Source organism: Poromitra crassiceps (genome assembly GCF_964638095.1).
Source record: "Poromitra crassiceps genome assembly, chromosome: 6".
NCBI classification, from domain to species: domain Eukaryota; kingdom Metazoa; phylum Chordata; class Actinopteri; order Beryciformes; family Melamphaidae; genus Poromitra; species Poromitra crassiceps.
Genome location: NC_139627.1, coordinates 16918897 through 16924308, shown reverse-complemented (window position 1 = coordinate 16924308; position 5412 = coordinate 16918897).

Genomic DNA, 5412 nt, shown 5'->3' with positions numbered 1-5412 from the left:
TGTTGCACAATAAACAAAGCTTTTTAAATTAAAGTATTGATTTTTCTTTTTGCCTTATGATGACAGACTAGTTCACTAATAAAAACAGCTGTAGTAATAATAATCCTATAATAAATGTTTAGCAGGCTAGTGAGGCTACATATTACAGCAAAATCGACATACAGGTCACATATAGAAGATCCTATAATAATACCATAGGATATTTAAATTGTGGAATGATTCCAAATTCATCAAACTTTCCTTTTTACAAACGGAACACACAGGACCAAGAATGAAGTAGAAAGCCTCACACCGCATGCGCGTGTAGGGGCCGCTGGGAGGCGCTTCTCGCCTGAGAGAGAGAGCAGCATGTCCTGTCTTCTGGCGACGGGCAGCCTGGATTAGGCTCTGCTAAGCCTACTGTAATGAAACAAACAGTTAACAGCCGTCCGTGTTTGCAGTGCACTGATGACATCCCCACCGGCCGCCGGACTGGAGAACAGAGCCTGGCATGCAGGAGGACGGACGGGGCAGAGGTAGAGTAACGTTCGGCTAAACATCATGCTTCGCCCTGCCGGGGTCATCGGTGTCCGTGCCCCCATACCGCGCTGCATGAGTGCATAGCTTTAATATGGGAATGTAGAGCCGCGTCTGGTTGTCCGCTCGTTGACCGCGCTCTGGACCAGGCTGTCAAATGAAATCGCACCTCACAAGAATCAATGGATCAGTCACATTGTGGAAACAGACCCAGCTGAATGACTGCAGATCACTCCGCGGGCTGTCGGTTCTGCTGGTGAGGTGAGTGGGCTAGCCTAGGGGTGGTGCCAGTGGTGATGGAGAGATGGTGCTGCACAGCCTAGGTGTCGTACCCTGGCCGCGAACGCACATGTAGCCTACATGAAACTGAACGCAGCATTGTAAACATTGTGCTCCTGTAATTTTTCATTGCAAATGATAGAGCACCTTTGACTATTTTTGTAAATTATTCTGACACCAAAAAGGGTAAATAAAAATCATAATCATCATGATAATAATAATGCATTTATGCAGCACTTCTCATAAGGGCAAGGCCATTATTTTTCCAACCAGAGTGGACATGCAGTCTACCTAAATATAGCCCCTAACTGCCTTTATAATGCACAGATGATGCCCTACCAGGGTTTTATTTTGTTATTTTAAGCATTGGTGAATATGGAGAAGTCTCCTCTTTCCCAACAAAAGTTACGGGGGGGAGGCGGCACATTTGTTTAGGCTACCAGGTACTGGAGCATCCTGATAGCAGTAATCCACTTGTCACTATCAGGCTAATTGATAGGATTTTGTTAAGGTTGAATTTGAATGGGTTGTGTGGTTGTATTGTATCTGTACCTCTCTATTTAACAATAAGACATGTTTTATAGTTCAAATTGTGTGTGTGTGTGTGTGTGTGTGTGTGTGTGTGTGTGTGTGTGTGTGTGTGTGTGTGTGTGTGTGTGCGTGCGTGCGTGCGCATGCGTCAGCCACAGAGGAGTCATCAACAGGAAACTCAAGCTGTGCAGATATTCAGTCTCCCGTGTAGCAGAGTCAAGCCTCAAGTCAAATGACAGGTAGCAGAAACCTGCTGCAATAAATACACAGAGAGAGAAGCCCGATACCTTTTCTCCTTCTGTAAAGCACAGAACCCCTTACCTTTTCTCCTTCTGTAAAGCACAGAACCCCTTACCTTTTCTCCTTCTGTAAAGCACAGAACCCCTTACCTTTTCTCCTTCTGTAAAGCACAGAACCCCTTACCTTTTCTCCTTCTGTAAAGCACAGAACCCCTTACCTTTTCTCCTTCTGTAAAGCACAGAACCCCTTACCCTTTCTCCTTCTGTAAAGCACAGGACCCCTTACCTTTTCTCCTTCTGTAAAGCACAGAACCCCTTACCTTTTCTCCTTCTGTAAAGCACAGAACCCCTTACCTTTTCTCCTTCTGTAAAGCACAGGACCCCTTACATTCTCTCCTTCTGTAAAGCACAGAACCCCTTACCCTTTCTCCTTCTGTAAAGCACAGAACCCCTTACCTTTTCTCCTTCTGTAAAGCACAGAACCCCTTACCTTTTCTCCTTCTGTAAAGCACAGAACCCCTTACCTTTTCTCCTTCTGTAAAGCACAGAACCCCTTACCTTTTCTCCTTCTGTAAAGCACAGAACCCCTTACCTTTTCTCCTTCTGTAAAGCACAGAACCCCTTACCTTTTCTCCTTCTGTAAAGCACAGAACCCCTTACCTTTTCTCCTTCTGTAAAGCACAGAACCCCTTACCCTTTCTCCTTCTGTAAAGCACAGGACCCCTTACCTTTTCTCCTTCTGTAAAGCACAGAACCCCTTACCTTTTCTCCTTCTGTAAAGCACAGAACCCCTTACCTTTTCTCCTTCTGTAAAGCACAGGACCCCTTACATTCTCTCCTTCTGTAAAGCACAGAACCCCTTACCCTTTCTCCTTCTGTAAAGCACAGAACCCCTTACCTTGTCTCCTTCTGTAAAGCACAGAACCCCTTACCCTTTCTCCTTCTGTAAAGCACAGAACCCCTTACCTTTTCTCCTTCTGTAAAGCACAGAACCCCTTACCTTTTCTCCTTCTGTAAAGCACAGAACCCCTTACCTTTTCTCCTTCTGTAAAGCACAGGACCCCTTACCTTTTCTCCTTCTGTAAAGCACAGAACCCCTTACCTTTTCTCCTTCTGTAAAGCACAGAACCCCTTACCCTTTCTCCTTCTGTAAAGCACAGGACCCCTTACCTTTTCTCCTTCTGTAAAGCACAGAACCCCTTACCTTTTCTCCTTCTGTAAAGCACAGAACCCCTTACCTTTTCTCCTTCTGTAAAGCACAGGACCCCTTACATTCTCTCCTTCTGTAAAGCACAGAACCCCTTACCCTTTCTCCTTCTGTAAAGCACAGAACCCCTTACCTTGTCTCCTTCTGTAAAGCACAGAACCCCTTACCCTTTCTCCTTCTGTAAAGCACAGAACCCCTTACCTTTTCTCCTTCTGTAAAGCACAGAACCCCTTACCTTTTCTCCTTCTGTAAAGCACAGAACCCCTTACCTTTTCTCCTTCTGTAAAGCACAGGACCCCTTACCAGGCGCGGCTCCAGTATTGGGCCTGGCGGGCCTAGGCCCACCCACTTTTTCCCCAGGCCCAATCAGATTTTTTTTTTTTTTTTTTTATATATATATATGTTTTTTTAATTAATTAATTTTTAAAACGAACATTTGAATACAAAATAAACACACAAAAACGTTTCCTGACTCTTTCTAACAATAAAAGAAAAATAAAACTGTTATATTAGACTTCAAGTACTGACGGGAGTAAATCGGACTCTCAGAACTATATGCTACCTTTTCTCCTTCTGTAAAGCACAGAACCCCTTACCCTTTCTCCTTCTGTAAAGCACAGAACCCCTTACCTTTTCTCCTTCTGTAAAGCACAGAACCCATGACCTTTTCTCCTTCTGTAAAGCACAGACAGACAGTAGCCTGCATTACCACTACATCATCAATCCTTGCATACAATTAGATGTGGTTGGCTGGTGATGCGGCCTGAAACAGGAGAAAGCAGCATGTACTCTCTGTGACGTGTGTGACCTGAAACAGGAGAAAGCAGCATGTACTCTCTGTGACGTGTGTGACCTGAAACAGGAGAAAGCAGCATGTGCTCTCTGTGACGTGTGTGACCTGAAACAGGAGAAAGCAGCATGTACTCTCTGTGACGTGTGTGACCTGAAACAGGAGAAAGCAGCATGTACTCTCTGTGACGTGTGGGACCTGAAACAGGAGAAAGCAGCATGTACTCTCTGTGACGTGTGTGACCTGAAACAGGAGAAAGCAGCATGTGCTCTCTGTGACGTGTGTGACCTGAAACAGGAGAAAGCAGCATGTACTCTCTGTGACGTGTGTGACCTGAAACAGGAGAAAGCAGCATGTACTCTCTGTGACGTGTGGGACCTGAAACAGGAGAAAGCAGCATGTACTCTCTGTGACGTGTGTGACCTGAAACAGGAGAAAGCAGCATGTGCTCTCTGTGACGTGTGTGAACTGAAACAGGAGAAAGCAGCATGTACTCTCTGTGACGTGTGTGACCTGAAACAGGAGAAAGCAGCATGTGCTCTCTGTGACGTGTGTGACCTGAAACAGGAGAAAGCAGCATGTACTCTCTGTGACGTGTGGGACCTGAAACAGGAGAAAGCAGCATGTACTCTCTGTGACGTGTGTGACCTGAAACAGGAGAAAGCAGCATCTACTCTCTGTGACGTGTGTGACCTGAAACAGGAGAAAGCAGCATGTGCTCTCTGTGACGTGTGTGACCTGAAACAGGAGAAAGCAGCATGTACTCTCTGTGACGTGTGTGACCTGAAACAGGAGAAAGCAGCATGTACTCTCTGTGACGTGTGGGACCTGAAACAGGAGAAAGCAGCATGTACTCTCTGTGACGTGTGTGACCTGAAACAGGAGAAAGCAGCATGTGCTCTCTGTGACGTGTGTGACCTGAAACAGGAGAAAGCAGCATGTGCTCTCTGTGACGTGTGTGACCTGAAACAGGAGAAAGCAGCATGTGCTCTCTGTGACGTGTGGGACCTGAAACAGGAGAAAGCAGCATGTACTCTCTGTGACGTGTGTGACCTGAAACAGGAGAAAGCAGCATGTGCTCTCTGTGACGTGTGTGACCTGAAACAGGAGAAAGCAGCATGTACTCTCTGTGACGTGTGGGACCTGAAACAGGAGAAAGCAGCATGTACTCTCTGTGACGTGTGTGACCTGAAACAGGAGAAAGCAGCATGTACTCTCTGTGACGTGTGTCTGAAACAGGAGAAAGCAGCATGTGCTCTCTGTGACGTGTGTGACCTGAAACAGGAGAAAGCAGCATGTACTCTCTGTGACGTGTGTGACCTGAAACAGGAGAAAGCAGCATGTGCTCTCTGTGACGTGTGTGACCTGAAACAGGAGAAAGCAGCATGTGCTCTCTGTGACGTGTGTGACCTGAAACAGGAGAAAGCAGCATGTGCTCTCTGTGACGTGTGCCTGAAACAGGAGAAAGCAGCATGTGCTCTCTGTGACGTGTGTGACCTGAAACAGGAGAAAGCAGCATGTGCTCTCTGTGACGTGTGTGACCTGAAACAGGAGAAAGCAGCATGTGCTCTCTGTGACGTGTGTGACCTGAAACAGGAGAAAGCAGCATGTGCTCTCTGTGACGTGTGTGAAACAGGAGAAAGCAGCATGTACTCTCTGTGACGTGTGGGACCTGAAACAGGAGAAAGCAGCATGTACTCTCTGTGACGTGTGGGACCTGAAACAGGAGAAAGCAGCATGTACTCTCTGTGACGTGTGGGACCTGAAACAGGAGAAAGCAGCATGTACTCTCTGTGACGTGTGGGACCTGAAACAGGAGAAAGCAGCATGTGCTCTCTGTGACGTGTGGG